Source organism: Phoca vitulina, unplaced genomic scaffold (assembly GCF_004348235.1).
Source record: "Phoca vitulina isolate PV1807 unplaced genomic scaffold, GSC_HSeal_1.0 scaffold13, whole genome shotgun sequence".
Taxonomy (NCBI): domain Eukaryota; kingdom Metazoa; phylum Chordata; class Mammalia; order Carnivora; family Phocidae; genus Phoca; species Phoca vitulina.
In genome coordinates, this window is record NW_022589716.1 from 37651333 (window position 1) to 37668678 (window position 17346).

Sequence of the window (17346 nt, forward strand, 5' to 3'; positions counted from 1 at the left end):
TCTGATTATAAAAAGCCTTCATTCTAATTGTTAATAATTTAAAGAGTATGGAAAGTGCAAAGAAGTAACTAAAGCACAAAAAAATATAAAGAAGAAACTAAGGCTCATTCCCCATGGAAGTTTACCATAATGAAATTTTGAATACTCTTTCTGCAAGCATCATAATATTAAAAAATAACATATATAGGGACTCCTGGGTGGCTCAGTCAATGGAGCGTCCAATTCTTGGTTCCGGTTCAGATCATGATCTCAGGGTTGTGAGAGGGAGCCCTGCAATGGGCCCTGCCCTGAGTGTGGAACCAGCCTAAGATTCTCTCTCTCCCTGTGCTCACCCCCCAGCCAGGCTCACATGTAGGCACGCAGCCTCTCTCAATAAACAAACAAACAAGTAAATAAATAAATAACTGTGCCATACACTACACACTAAGAAAGCCCTGTAATTCACTGAAACAAATGCCACACACCCAGTTAAAATCATTGTGTAGAGTTGTTATACTTTAAATCAGTGGATTTCACCTAAGGGTGATTTTGCCCCTCACTAGACATTTGACAGTTTCTGGAGACATTGGTTTGTCACAGTTTGCAGTGGGGAGGATTATACTGGCATCTAGTGCATAGAAATCAGAGATGCTTCTAAATATCCTACAATGCCCAGGACAGTCCCACAACAAAGAATTACCTGGCCCACTGTGTTAATAGGGCCAAGGTTGAGAAACCCTGCTTTAAAGTGACCCAAAACATCTGCAATATTGGGTATGTTCCAAGTAACAGTTGACCCAGGTGATGAAGAAACTCTCCTAAATTTTAGGGAAGATTGGAAAAAAGTGAGAAGAATCTGTGTAAATATGACCATTGCTTTCTAAAAATTTTCAGAATTACCATGTGGGAAATAATTTAAATTTTAAATGACATATTCAGAAATCTTAAATTGGCCCATAAGTGCATGTTAGTATCTTTTCTGAAAGTGAACAACCATCTAGATATGTGATTCAGAATCACTTTAATTCATTAGTAATTACTGAGTGCCTATCATGTGCTAACCACATTCTTGGCAATTGGCAGTGAAGAATTTATGGGTTTATTGGCTGAAACATTTGAAATCTAGTAAATCATGAAAGTTAGATATAAAATGGCAGCACAATGATACTGACACTTTGTTTTCTCCTTATCTGTCTGAGAAGGCAACAGGCTCTCTTCAAGTTCCTTGTGACTGGATATTTATTGAGAAATTTGATAGTATATGGTAGGGAAAATTCGAAAGGAAATATCATTGAATGGGGAATTAGAAAAGATGACCCCTGAGATCTTTCTAGAACTGGCTATATTTTTTTGTGAGGCCCAGTACAAAATAAGAATGTGAAGGCCCTTGTTCAAAAATTAAGAATTCCAGAATGGTGACATGAGAGCATTAAACCAAAGCATGAGGCCCTTCTACAGTTGAAGTCCTGTGTGAATGAGACTCACTCAAATGAGGAGTTCTGAGGATCATATGCCAATAAAGCCAACCCTAGATCTTATGGAGCTGTGGGCTTTTACAAATATCCTATGGCCTCCTTCTATTTCTCTGACAATTCCCCTACCATCTCCATTGATGGCTTCTTTGTTTCTCGTTGACATCCTTAAATGTGGACATTTCTCATCACTCATCTCTTCATGTGCCTTTCTCCTTTATATATTTTCTTTTCTTTGTTTCTCCTCCTCCTCCTCCTTCTTTTGATTTATCCTTTCTCTTAGTTCCAGGTATCCCATGCATTTCTTTGACTTCTGAATCTATAGCTTTACACTTGAGAGCATTTTCCTTCATGGTTCAGCCATCACCTAAAGTTCAGTGATTGGGAAATCACACCATCTTTCTATTTAAAAAGAAAAACAAAACAAAGCAAAATTATTCCATCAAGTTTCCCCCCAAACTCTAGATCTAATCACCAAATCTCCTTTTTTTCTCCACCAAGGTCCTTGTTTTCAATCTGTCCTTGTAAAACTTTCTACTCGAGTTGGCATGCGTATTATTTCTTAGTCACCTGCTGTTGTAATTGAGGGGCTCCAAGCAGAACCATGAGCACAAGACTGTAGAGCCAGAAAATCTGGATGCAATCTCATCTCCCTCAGTAATGACAGAAAGATTTTTCCCATCTCCATGGGCAGATGTCCCCATGCTATGTCTGCTTCATTTTTCTCATGTGAAAAATGGGAATAGTATAGTACCTATTCAGGGCTATTGGAAGGTTTAAATAGCTTATTTAATGTAAATCAGTTAGAATCTAGAAATAGTAAATGCTCAATAATGTTAATTGTTATTACTTTTATTATAGCTTTGCAATGTCTCTGCTTCGAGTTTTTCATATTGAATTGTTAAGAGTATGGGTTTTAAACAGACGAGACTGAAATATTATGTCTAATTTTTCCACTTGGTGACCTTGAAAGAGGCATTTTCCCTGACAACCAAGTATGGACACGGCAGTTTCTATATTTCATGATGTTATAAGAATTATATTAGACCACACAGATGAATGCTTCTATCACAATGTCGGTCAGCAAATGTGAGCCTTCTTCCTTCTAGTCTTGCTAGTGTATTCTTCCTCAAGTCCTTCTGTTATCATGGTATGCATTCTTTTTTTTTTTAATTTTATTTTATTATGTTATGTTAATCACCATACATTACGTTATGCATTCTTAAGAACTGGTCTTCAATGACTTCATGAGATAATATGCAAACTTCTTATGCTTGAGACAATCCACAGCCTAGTTGCATCATAACTTTACATAAGGTTCTTCCCTGAATAAAGCATCCATTGTAGTCAATTCCATCTAGTCAACACCCAGAAACACATATGATACAATCATGTCACCCCTTTATTCTTGCTATCATCTTCTACTTTGTTTAGTTCTTCCTGTCTATATGAACTCTCAGTTTCAAGGCTAAATTCAGATCACAGCTCTGCCATGGAATAAATGCACGTAACTACAGCCTGCCGTTCCCTTTCATCCCCTGAATTCCTGTAACCTTTATAGAGTACCTTTGAAATTTTTATATGGCTTTGTTCTCTTATTTCTTTTTGCATTGTGGTTAAGAGCTTACCCTTTGGAATCAGGCAGACTGTGTTCAGGTTCCACTTATTAACTATTAGCCTTTGGGCAAGTTATTTATACTACATAAGTTTCAGTTCATTCAGTCACCAAATGGGGATAATAATGATGGCTAACTCATAGGATGTTTGTGAAGATTGAATTAATACATTTAACACCCTTAACCCAGTATAATTATTTTTTTTTCAATAAACATTAGTCAGTTTTACTGTTTTTATTGTTATTTGTATTTTCTCACCTACCCCCCAAAGCTGAAAGTGTCTTGGAGGTAGTGATTGGGTATTATGTTTTCATAATTTCCCTACCATGGGACCTCTTGCTTTAAGTAATTTAATTAATTTTTGCTGTGATTAATTGCTCTTTTTTTTTTTTTTTTAATCCAAAACACTTGAAATTTAGATGACAAAGAAGCAATCCCTGGTGAATGAAATGGGAATATATTTCTTTGGATAATGTCAGTGACCTAGGTAACAAGCACAGGGTCTGCTAGTTACTGTCACAAAATTCTCCTCTGGTGCTGCCTGCTCTAAAGAGAATGCTATCAGTAGGGCTATGGTGCAAAAAAAACCATAAAATATTATGTTCAGGGCAAGACCGTATTTACTATGTTGCTATATGGTTTGCATATTCAATTCATCCCATTGCTTAGCTAAAATAGAGCATGAGTTCCCCTATGGGGTATTCCACATTGAGAGGAAAAACAAGGATTTCTGTGTCTGAACCAAATGGCATAAAATTGAATTTATACTCCTATAACATCGATTACCTACAAAAAAATAGTGTTGGTCATCATTCTAGACATTTTCAAATGCATTGATTATCACTGCTCTGAAAAACTTTTTTGTCTGATCCACCTTACCCAGAGCCAGGGAAGTTTGCTTCTTCCTGTGAAAATGTCTATTATCTCATCTCTATAACTTCTAAAACTCTTTTTTTTTTTTTAATTATCTGTGTGTATCCTACTTAGCAATTCCCTTGAGAACAAGATCCATATCTGACATATCCCCACATCAATATTAGTTACAACCCTTATAGTTACCAATCAATGGCAGACACCCATTGGGAATTGCCTAAGCACAAAGGAGGGGGGATAACTTATTATAAAGTTAAAAAGATGTCTTATAGAAGCCAAAGGCAAGGAACAAAGATTGGAACCAGGTACTTGATCCCTGTAGAAAATGCAAGACATTTCTCTTTTCCCCTCCATGCCTCTTCTCTCTTGGCCTCTGATTGACTCATTCTTTGCTCCCAATGCAAACTGATATTTTCTACTTCCCAGTCTTCATGACTGCTGTCAGCAACTCCTAAGTTTATGTCTCTACTATTTGGGTTGATTCAGGAGTTTCATTATTTCCAATTTCAGGTTCCCAAGGACAGGAATTTGACACATATTGGGTGAGGTGCTTACCCCTAACTCAGTCAGTCACACCTAGTACAACCATATAAATGTGTAAGTGGATTTCTAGAAAGTAGGATGTAGTTGCCCAAAAGTGAAAGAGAGTAGAGTTTAGAACAAATAACCTTTCCTATTACAACATCTAGTGCAGTGTCTTCACCCCAAAAATAGCTTGGTAATGTGGGTGGTAAAAGAATTAAATAATCTGAATTTGCTTCCTGAGCTTGATCTTTGCATGAAGACATTAGGGGCATTTATTTCAGCCTGTTTTTACATTTCTGAAAGTATGATGTCTTCATTAATATGCCAAATAATACACAGAGAAATAGTATGCATCAAAATAACATGCTTTAGGAATTGCTGGAATAGGGATCAAAAATCCAGGATGTTAGACAGTTCTACTCAAATCTGAAAATACCCCAAGAAGGGATGTTTGTCATGCAATTATTAGGTGCTGTTTTAAAAATCAATTTTTTTTTCTCTTGATTTATATTTTCATGGGAATTGAAATAGTATATGGTCAAACATTTGGGACATTGATATTTTTTTAAGGGTTTTTTTCCTTACTCTTTTCTTCTTCCTCTCAGATCTGCATAAGAACAGTCCTTCCTTCAAAATTATTATTATTATTATTATTATTATTTTACCCAATCTTTAGGCAGTGGCTGAATCTGTGATTAAGAAGAAATGAAATACCATTTAGGTAAAATTCCTTCTGGGTTGTTATAGATGTTTGATTATATAAGTTTAGGTATTAAGCTCACTGAAAACTTCTGGCTGCTGAGACATTTTTAGATCAGGGTACAAAATGAAGATGGTAACCAGGCAACGTGGTTTTGTACCATTATTAAAAATAAAACGTGAAGCTTCCACAATGCAGAATAATTCTCTGACAAGTTTGTCTGGGTTTCACTCTGTTGTTGACTGGAAAAATGGGTAAGTTTCAGTAGTTGAAGTTCAATACCGACTATGGGTTAAATTCCTTACTTTGTAATGTTATGCTTATTGGAAAACTATAGGCATACATGAGTGTAATCATAATATGATCTTAAAAATTCTTAAACATTTCTCAGAAAAATCATGTATTACAAATGTTCACAAAATTTACTATGGAAGCATAAATCTGACCCTGCATTAATTAGGATGATATCAAGCTTGAATAAATATATGTATACTCTCTATATGGCAGAGTTTATTAATTAAAATTTTGGGAAGCTTTCATATAATGTATAACAATTTTAAAAGAATGACACTGAGATGCAATCAATTATGACAACATACTCAGTCTTTATTTGATGTTTTAAAAGACATTTGAGCAAGTGATATTATCTGAGTAGTCATGATGCATATACCAAGAATAGATACTATATGAGTAATCATGATATACATATACCAAAAATAGATACATTCAAGTTAAGAGACCTTGTCTTCTGTGTTTCTGGTGTCCCTTGGACAACTCTTCTAGGGTGGTGTGTAAAATGTACATATGAGTGATAAAATCACATAATATTCTAGAGCAATATTCTAGACTGCACAGCAGAATAACCTGAGAAGTTGAAATGCTAATGCCTAGGCCCACCAACAGAAGCTCTGATTTAGCTGGTCTGGCCTGGAGTCCAGGCCTAGGGTTGTGTGTATGCCTGTGTGTGTGTATGTGTGTGTGTGTGTGTGTGTGTGTGTTTATGTTTCATACACGATTCTGGTGTGTAGCCAGGGCTATGAACTACTGTTGCAGACATAGATATTCTGCAAATACCTCATGCAGAACAGAGGCTGAGCTCCTGGAGAAAGGAACTGTACACATATGAGTACTTGTGGGCCACTATAGCACAGCCCTAGGGAGATGCATCAGGCCTTGCCAAGCATTCCTCTTCTTATCTAAAGGCTGTCTTTTATGAAAGGCAGATCTCAGTTGGAGAATTCCCTGGCAGATCCTCAGTGATTGTTTTGGATTTAACATGATCTTCTCCAGCTAGGCAATTGGGCCAACAGCCTGTCTGGGAACTTACTGTCGTGTTCCTTCCTGGATGTTGAGAAAGTAATAGAAGCTGAGAAGGGTCTTGGAGTTCAGGAGACAGAGAAGAGTTCCTCTTCTCTGACGGATTCTTGAAGGCATGGTTTTTAAAAAAAAATGAAGGAACTTCCCTGGGATCTACTAATCATATGGTAGATTTTCAACCCTGATGGCAGCAGGAGGACAATACCAGGATGTGTGTTCTATGGAATGTAGGATATGCTCCCTTTCATACTTGTACTCTCCCACAAGGAAGCCTCTTGGTGGCCTAGGAGGAAATCATAGAAAATTCTACACTCTTTTGAGTCCTACAGAAAAAAAAAAAAAAAAAAAAGTCTTTATAATGCAAATAACAATATTAAGCCACAGACACTGACCAATAAATAAGCAATGTTTGCAACACACCCTATTATTCTTGGTTTCCATAAAGACAATCCCTACCATATACCATATTTCCTTTTATGAAAATGTGAGCAAAAGCACCATGTGTTTTTCTATATTTTAACTATTCCCTCTGAACTTTAATGGTGAAGGGACATTTCAGATTGAATCCCAGACTTTAGGACTTCTTACCTAAAGTATTTCAGAATGTATTTCTAACTGGTAAGAACCTATTTATATAATCATCATGCCATTATCACATTTGATAAAATTAATGATTTCTTAATATCATCCAGTACTTCATACATCTTTTCTAAAAAATGCATATACTTACTTCATTGGGTAAGTACCATGAAGTAAAATCACTAGATCAAAGAGTTTGTACCTTTTTTAATGACTTTTGACACATAGCACTAATATGTGTTGCAGCCAAGATTGCACAAAGGTTCATTGTTACTGGAAAGAAAGACATGGAAATAGAAAATAACATAGTATGGATGGTTGAAGGGAAAGATGAGGGAGGCCGGAGGGGAGGAAGGCAAGAAAGAGGAAAAACCCAAGGCCAAGTTAATGCTGTAAGCTATGTGAGTGATCACGGAGTCTGACCCTTGACCAATGCTCTGTATGGAACACTTAACTAGCTAACACAGGGGTTTAAGCTGAGCATCATTATGAAGGTGGGGTAGAAGAAAGAAGAGCAGGAACCTTCCACCATACCCTGTGGCCTGCAGGAAGTTGGCTTCTTCAAATCTCACCTCCTAAAGCACTCACTTGAGGGATGGCCTTGTATCTTTCTTGTCTACTGAACTTATGCATCCTGAGTTGCTGCAAAGCAACATCTATTCCAGCTGTTAAGCTCACAGATGCTGCACATGGCATAGGAAGTCAAGGAAGGGCTTTCTCAGAGGGAAGGTGGTTGGTTGCTTTATACTATCTGGCTGCTACTAGCAACTCTTAAGAGATTAGCTGGTTTAGCCTTCATATTTTAAATCTTTACACCCATCTCTAAGGTAGGTACAACTGTACTCATTTAATAGGTGAAACAAAGATACCACTTTAAGTTTCTTCTGGAAAGAATGAATGCATATATACATGCATAAGTGATGGAGAAGCAGAGTGAATGAATATCCAGTTCAACAACAAAACAGGGACAGTAAGTGATCCACTTAGCATAAGAGAAGTTAAATAAAATAGCTGGTGACTGGCAGAGTTAGGGTTCAAACTCAGGTCTATCTGACTCGAGAGCCAGGACCTTGATAGATGACTATTTCATTGAGAGTTTCTAGTGATCAAGTTCAAAGTTTTCTGAATTTCCTCTTCTTGTACTCTCTTTCTCTTTTTTAGTCACTTTACACGTGTGTCTGTGTTTATTTTCTTTTAATTTAGCTAACATCTGTACTCTTATTATGTGCCATGCGTTATTCTCAACACTGCATATATTCTCACATGAAAACCTCTTAAGAATCCTATGGAGTAGATATTACCATCATTTTATCCTCAGTTTTACAGACTGAGAAACTTAGCCTGGTTAAGTCATTTGCTCAAGGTCATCTAGCTAGCAAGTGACAAAACTAGGAATTGAACCCTAGAATTCTAGTTTAGGAGTCTGCTTTTAACCATTATAATGCTAAAACTATCAATTTAATATGTATTGTTTATACCCGTATTTGTTCCCATATAAGTGTACTCAGATTACATAAAATGCCCTTCTGCATCCCAGTTTAAAAGAGTGAAAAATGGCAAGCATTCTAGCATTATATAATACACAACAGCTCTTTGGAGGCATTTTGTGGAATAATATTGCAAACATTATTCCTTCTACCTCATCCATAAACACTTCCCATGGGATTTTTGTTCTTTGTGGGATAATTTCCATTGCAGTAATTCTTATTTGTTTTCTCAAAAATAATAGCTGGTTTCCACCACTCTCAATAGATGTAGCCAGCAAATTTGGGGGCGCATCTGAAAGCCTAACTTATCCCACTAGATCACCAATGATTTTCTTGCCAAACTGATTACATGTCTCCAACTTCGATTTACTTCAATAAATGTTTACAGGCACTTGGGCAGTTTCTTCATGGTAAGAACTCAGAGTCATGAGAGAGAGACAGACAGACAAGGACATGATCTCCCACAGCACTGTGCAAGTGCAGTCAGGGCCATGTGCCCAGGGTATGGGGAGTGTGCCACATGACGCTGGACCCTACCATGGCTGTTCTGCAGCAGGTGGCATCACACCAAGTGTGGAGGATCTCCAGTTTCTGCAACCATGCAAAATCCATTCTCTTACAGAGATGGGAAACCCCATGTTCACTTACTATGGTTAAGTCCATGTAATGCTTCTTGTATTTTTTTGTGGGCTAATACAATGTCACATTCTGAACTGGGATCCAATGTGATCATTAACCAATTATCCAACCAGCTGCTGTTTATTAATATGATTATTAAAAGGGTAATATGTTTCTAGTGATTTGAAACACTACCTTTATTCTCTGTTATATGAAATTCGCATGTGCAATCAAGTCTTTCTGGACTTTCTGTTGGATTTCAATGGTCCATTGATCTCTTTACTCTTATGTCAGGACTCTTTTTTTAATCATAGAGGATTTATAATCTGTTGTTACATTATATTACCTGGTAGAGTTTGCCCTCCTCATCCTGACCTCCAATCGATTCTCAGCACCCCCAAACACTCATGTTCTGTTGCTCTTCTTTTTCAGAAGTCTCCTCATTCTTAATATTTTTTCCATATGAACTCTGAAGGTAACTTGTCTAGCACTAGGGGGAAAAAAGATGTTAATATTTTTATTAAAATGATGTAAAATGTACAATTTAGCTTCTAGAGAATTGACATAAGGGAAACGTTAATTAATTAAAACAAAACTCCTGAAGGATGAAAGTCAACTTGATTACATGGAAGGGTATACCTGTTCTTCAATAGGTATTTTTTATTGTTGTTATTCTTTTAATTGTGGTCTTCTCTTTTGCTATATCTTTTAAGTGATTATTGTTTGTGTATATGAGGATACATTTCTCTTTGTTAGTTTTTTTTAGGGTGGGGGGTAGAGGGAGAGGGAGAGAGAGAATCTTAAGCAGGCTCCATGCCCAGTGTGGAGCCCGAGGTGGGGCTCGATCTCACGACCCTGAGAACATGACCTGAGCTGAAATCAAGAGTCTGATGCTTAACTGACTGAGCCACCCAGGTGCACTCTGTGTTAATTTTAAAATCCTGCTTCTTTCCCGACATCCCTCTGTTATTAGCAGCTTTTTCATGGATATATTCTTAGGGGCCTGAGATACTCAATTCAGTGGAGACTGTATACCACTCATGTTGCAACAAATGTGTCAGTTGAAGTAAGAGGAGATGCATTTCTTGGGGGTGGAAACTTCAGTGTCAACCATGACAAAATGCATCTTACGAATGCAAAAAGAGGCCAGGTTGAAGCCATCAGAGGTGGTAGGGAAATACTGCGAGCTGGAGAATGGAGGCTCACCAGAAAGGAATAGCCATTCCTCAGCACCTGATGGCTGCCACGTGGAATGGGGTCTGTGTTAAAGGATCATCTGATTTCACAAGTGAACCCAAAAATTGGGACTTATAAGTGAAATCTTCTGATTTTTAAATTAGTTTTAAAATACTCTTGGGAAAAAAAATGAAATGAAATACTCTTGGGAGAAAGAGAAAGGACAAGTCCATAGGTTAAATATGTTCTGCAAGACATCAGTTTGCAACATCTGAGAAACAAATGTCTTTCAGACCAGAGAGAAGCCGTAGAAAGGTATCTACCAATAAGACGTTTTTACTTATCATGGGTGCATTAGTTTACCGAGGGTTCTATTACAACTGACCACAAACTTAGTGGCTTAAAGACAATAGAACTTCATAATCTTACAGTTCTGGAGTCCAGAAGTCTGAAAGGATGATGTCAATTTGACGCTGCTTCCTCTGAAGGCTGTCTGGGGAGGATACTTCCTGCCTCTTCCAGCATCAGGTGGCTCCAGGCGTTCCTTGGCTTATGGCTCCATTACTCTAGTCTGTGCCTGCATCTACATACACATGGCCTCCCATACACGGCTTCTGCTCCCTTTGTCTCCTACAAGGATACTTGTCATTGGATTTAGGGCCCATACAGACAATGCAGGATGATCTCGCTCAGAGATCTTTAACTTATTTCCATTTGCCATATAATTCTTGTTATCCACTATGAAAATATTTTTCAAATAAGGCCACACTCCCAAGTTCAGGGGGTTGGGATATGGACATATCTTTTTGAGGACCACAGTTTAACCCACTATGAATTATATCATACACATAGAAAAAGGGGTAAAACAAATAAAGGCTTGTTTTCAAAATTTGTTTTTCAGATTTACCCGCTTGGTAGCAGACAATGTGAGTTCCCCTGGTTCTTACTCTATTCGGTTCTCGCCTCTCCTCCCCTCATACCTTCCCCTCCGTCCCTCATCCCCGCTCTCCTCTCCTTTCTTCTCCTCTTCTCTCCTCCTTTCCCTTCCCTCCTTCTCGCTGTCATTCTCTCACTATCTGTCTTTTTATTCATTCACAGATTTGTTCTGTATCACATGCCTATGATGTGCCAGAAACTACGTTTCTAAATCATTAGCCATCCTTCCTGAGTCGAACGTAGAACATAGGCGGCTCAAGAAGAGCTAAGAGCCTCTCCTTTATGAGCTGGTAGAAAGAAGCCTTGGGTGCTCCCTGCCATTTAGGCTGACAATGATGTTCTAATCTGCAATGCATGGCTTGTGTGGTTAAAGCAGCAATCAGGGCTACTTGCTGGTCACTCTCTTATGCTGCGTGAAGCCCCATTAGTATCTGTCAGCATCCCTTCACCCTGGCTGAACAGGCAGCTGTGTCCTCTAACCCCCTCTTGACACTCTGATAGCTTTCCTCTCATGCCACACACTTGTGAGAGCTTCTTCCTCTTCAGCTGGAAAGGTCACCTCCCAAACATCCTGCCCTAGATGAATTATGTGTCTCTTCATTTGCACACTCTTGTCTCAGCTACAAATTTCAGGGGGCATTTGAGGGCACCACCCCAGTTAAAGAGGAAAGAACCATATAAATGTAGTCGTAATGCCAGCTAAAACCCTCCTTGTTATTTCCATGTTGTTTTAGGTTTACTTCCAAGGTTATACGAATTTTGTTCAACATGTACCCAGTGAGACATTTGCCTTAGAATCACCTGTAGATTAATTTCTGAAATTAAAATAATCTGTTCAACAAAAGGAATAATTTAATACTAAGAATTTCATCAGCTCCACATACAAGAATGACCTTTCTCCTTTAACATAATTCTTATTCTGTTTTCTGTGAGCTGAAACCCCGGTCTTGGTGCCTTGGGTTAAATTTTAAAACTCTGATAATTTAACCAATATAAAGGCATGTGTGTTCAGATCACTTTTCTTCTGAGCTCCTATAAGAATAGGAATAAAGTCTCAATTCACTGGAATACACATACATACCCCTGTCTACCTATAGTATTAGAGTTATTCCATTTTCTGCTTCTGTCCCTGATTCTGTTGCACCTTGGTGACTGCACATCCTGTATTAAATACCCTATTCTTTAAAAAAAATAAATAAAAATGAAATGAAATGAAATAAAATTAAATTTAAAAAACACAAGTTGAGGTTCCTTACCAGTAACAGTTGGGCGTCTAACTCTTGATATCGGGGTCATGAGTTCAGGTTGTGAGTTCAGGCCCTGCATTAAAAAAAAAAGGTAAAATCACTAGGGTACAGAAACTGTAATGATAGGCCAAGAGTATTGGGTTAGTGCCTGCAGTCAGAGGGAAAGCTTTGGACCACCCCATAGCAGAAGCTCCTTGTCTGTTAATAAAGAGGAGGTATGATGTGTGCCTAACCCAAAAGGCAACCGAGAACATTCCAGGGCATCGTGAACACATGGCTACAGCAAGATGTCTTTTAAAAACTTGAATATTTCCTGGACAGCTTCATTCCATAAGGATGAAAATGAGGGAACCAGGGAGACTTAATTTATCTCTTGCCATGGCCTTTCTAAACAGAAATAAACAAACTGGTAGGTCCTGAAAGAAATTGGACTCAACTAAGCTGAGGTAAATCAGCAAGGATTCACTCAATTGAATAACAGCTATTGACCTCTGCTTCTGCTTCTTTGAATTGTCTGAGGGGAGCTCTGTTTTCTGAAACTGGTTTTTGTCCCAGCATGGTGAGTCCATGCTGCTGCTTTTACCATTTTGATTGGCTCACTCGTTCCAGCCCCTGATCATAGAATAGTTTTGCTCTTCCACCTGCTGAACCGTCCAGTTGCCTAGTGGAATTTCTGTTTGATGTAGTAGTTTGGTGACAGGGCATTTATTAGAGAGGGCAAAGAGGAGGCATAATAAGTGGACCCCAGCAATCCACCATAGCCATGGTTCTCAATCTTTGGAATATGAGAATCTCCTGGGGAACTTGAGGGGACAACAACAGGGCTGACCTGCCTCCATGATCTCTATTTTCTTCATCAGCTCTCCAGATGATCGTGATTCCCACCAAAATGTGTGAAACACTACTCTATGTATGGACATCAAAAACCGGGGTCTAGAAGCAGGCTGATTTGGGCCCAAATTTCTTTCTGAGCCTTAGTTTCTACCTCAAAAGTATTGCTATGATTAGTACCCACGTCTTAGGATTTATGTGACGCTCATTGAGAAAATGGATACGAAGTGCTTATTATCTTTGTAATTGTAACTATCAGTGCAATTTTTTGTATGACCAAATAGAAATCTGACGAAGATTTTGACATCTCACAAAAATAGCTTATTCATATATTTATTCATTCATTAACATTAACATTTATGCCATTGGTTTATTAGAATTTTAGTAGCAATTCTAGATTGCATATATATATAGGAGATGGTTCATTTATATTTGTTGGTTTTAAGGCCGGGTTGTCCTGGGGGATTCTGTAATGCTAAATGACTTCAGTATTCTTAAGACGAAGCACATGCGATTCCATCTCATTAAATGTCCAGTCTCTTTGCTTTCCCTATTTGCAGTTAAAACCTATTTTTTTTTTCCTTTTCTCATCTGTGTTTACTCCCTCTAAGTAGCCCTCTTTGGCACTCCAAGACAGTTCTCTGTCTCTGTGCATGTGTGTGTACTCTCCAAACACTATGACATCATGTACCCTTCTTTCATAGAGACCATCACAGTTGTAATTTTATATTTATTTAAGTGGTACTTGCCAAAATCTATCTTCCCCACCAGGCTAGCTATCAATCCGACGAGGGGCCATCTGTCTTAACCCAAGATTAGTGAGTGTAGAGAACAGTGCCTGTCACAGGGTAAGTGCTCAAGAAATATTTAATGGATGAGTATGGTTATTTTACAACCAACAGTCTGTATTTTACTTCATCAGGCGCAATGCTGAGTACTTTACAAATAACGGCTCATTTAACCCCTCTAACAACACTAAGGTAGATATTAAAATTAATCCCCTTCTACAGATGAGGAAACTGAGACACAAAATAGCTGAGTCATCTGCTCAAGGTCATACAGGTAGAAAATGGGAACGTCGGAGTCAGACCCACACCCACAGACCCATGCAGCGTGTCTCTGAGCGAGAACAACATGTCTGTATTCACCAGTACACTGTGCGGCTGCCATACCAAAAAAAGCCAAACTGTTGAGGTCTTCAGGACACCACTCAAAAGCAAATATATGCTACATTACTACTTGACTGAACGCTCTGAGTTTTCCCCTCAGAGTCCATGGACCTTCAGAGGAGGTAGTGAAGACACAGGGCTATTTCAGTTACCTTTTCCGCAACACTAAGACACAGCAGCTAGATTGAAATGCCAGGCTGGAGAGCCCAGAGTGGTGACAGGGCATACAGGTAGGAACAGCTTTGGAGGCTGCAAAGGGGCCCAGAGCAGCAATGCTGAGGAAAATTCACCAGCAAGTAATACAGCATGTTCTATCTTCCCGGGCCATCTGCAAGCAATAGGATGGTAAGCAAAGCTCCTGCCATCTGAACCAAGGCATAAATTTGAGGCCAAGAGGGTGGCAATACTGAGATCTTACAAATTGGGCTGGAACTGCTCAAGTCCCACCTGCTGAAGTTCAGGATTTGCTCCGGAATCCTGCTTCTCAAAGTCCGGGCAGTATGAGGATCATGTGGGGCTTGTTAAAATGGAGGATTTGCCCTGGAGCCCTGCTTATTAAAGTATAAGCAGCATGAGCATCATCTGGGGATTTTTAAAACTGCAGTGTATCTGGCCCCACCCCAGACCTCCTCAATCAGAATCTGCATCTTAGGAGATACTCAGGAAATTCATATATACATGCATTTGGGAAGCAAGAGCAGTTCTCAACTTACAGGTGCAGGTAGCCAGCGGGCTCACAGGGAGGAGGAAGAGGAGGAAGCTAAGCATCAGCTATGTATGTGAGTGAAAAGGACAGGGGCTCTGGTTCAGACGTCCTGCTCCTTTTCTATGTTGTGCTGTAGTGCATACAGACAGCCTTTATGATACTTGCTTTCTTTCCTGGAGTCTGTTTGTTCTCGCTCAGATCAGAGGGACGTTCTGACTGCTGCTTTCCTTTCTTTTTCTTCTCTTTTAAATGTTCCGTGGTCACCTACCTGCACATTAGCCGCAATACTAGTCCTTCCTTCCTCAACGGGCTCTTGCATTTCCAGCAGACACAGGATGGAGAGAAGCGTTTTGACGCGGTAGACATTTTCAATGATGAGGTTTCCTTTAAAGATGTTTTCTTCTGAGCTGAGGCATGGATATATCCTTGCTACAATCTGAGCCATTTCAGTAGTTCCTATTCTGAGGCTGGTTTGGGATTCGGACCTGTGGCATGCGGCGGAAGAGTTTACTTCTGAAACTTGGACGTGTTCTGTCTAGGGTGCTTCTTCCTGAAGGGTGTTTTGTTTGCGTGTTGCGCATAGAGGCTCCAGGTGCTGTGAATGTTTCAGTTGTCTGCCTACTTAAAAAATTACCTCCAGTGTTACTGGCTTAATCATCAACTACCACTGTGCAACGGGAGCTGGTCTTAGCTAAGTGGTTCTTCTACCACAGTCGGCTGGAGGGCTGCAATCTCCAAAGAAGTTTTACTGAGACGGGCTGGGCTTTTTCCACAGGACCTATCATCCTCCTGTCAAATGTCTTAGAGCACGGCAGCTGGATTCCAAGAAAGAGAATTCCACAAAAACAAGCCACAGTGAGGCTGTCCGTGTCCCACGGAGAAGGGCGCAGTGCAGCAAAGGGAACATGTAGATAGGTATGAAGCCCTGGAAGCAGGGTCTAATTAGGGGTCATTGTCACAATCTAGCACTGTTGATTACTTGGGTTTTTGGGGGGGGCCAGGTGGGAGGGAGGAACATGGGGCAAAAAGCTGCTCACCAGTCACCATGTATGCATGTGTGTATGTGTATACATTACTGAATGCATATATTTAGTGTTTTTGGAAACATCGGGGACTCGTGTATTTTCCTTGAAGATTTTTCTTTGTTTAGGAATATTGTATTGTTCTACTTAATAGTCGTCTGGAGGCAGGGCTGTGGTAGAACAGGGAGGCAGGAGGACTTCCAGCCGGGTAGCTTAATCAGTATTGATATCGGAATGTGATCACATATTCTAGCCAGATTACTTTCAAATCAGTTAAGGTAATGGGATAAAAGGACAGTTGGCCGGCATGTACTGACATGAGCCTGGAAAATGACCTAAGAGATGCCAAATACTCTTTCTATTTTCCCTAAAATATTATATAATCTCTTGTGCTTTGTTTTTTTCCTTTTTACTCTGTCTCATTTACTTATTTCAGATTTTCTATTTATAGTAGGTTTCATATATATCAGGCCATGAATTTGGTGTTGGCCACTTAGTGATGAATAGAGTTAACCTGATAAGCTCCTTTCATGGGAGTTTAGAGTCTGAAGCTATTTTTTTATGGTTTTAAAACAAGGGAAAAACTGAGTAATTTAAATAATGTGAAAGCAAGTCCATCTCCTGTGGTTGTTAACACTGAACTCTGTAAGTTTCCAAAGTCTTCTCACCACCCCAAACAAGGTGCTGTGAGGGAAGGAGATAGGGTCGTCTTCGTTTCTGCAGAAAGATGAAAGGAAGATGAGGGAAGCATACACTTGCTCATGTTCCCCTGACTTAGGAAGTGGTGGAGCTGGCCCTCCAGCCCGCCTCGTGATACCGAATCCTGTCTGATTCTCCTAAGACCTTGTGGCTCCGTTGGAACATTTAAGGCTGCACTCCTAAAGAGGTAGCAAGAGATTTCCTGGGGACCTGGCCCTTGAGTTTCTGCTCCTCACACACACCCCTGCACTCGGTGAGCAACACTGAGCTTTATGTTAGACTGGCATTTACTTGTGGCCTTTTCAGAAACTTCCATTTTGTTTAGAATATCAATGACACAATGGAGCATTATTAAAGGGAGGTGTTAAAATGCTATTCACAGGTCAGTAGCTCA

The 17346-nt window shown here is 39.3% G+C and overlaps 1 protein-coding gene across 8 annotated transcripts in view; it reads left to right on the forward strand.

Moving 5' to 3' along the window:
* Nucleotides 1–17346, forward strand: part of GRM7 (glutamate metabotropic receptor 7) — a 906130-nt gene that overhangs the window by 541195 nt on the left and 347589 nt on the right. The gene's annotated exons all lie outside the window — the stretch shown is intronic.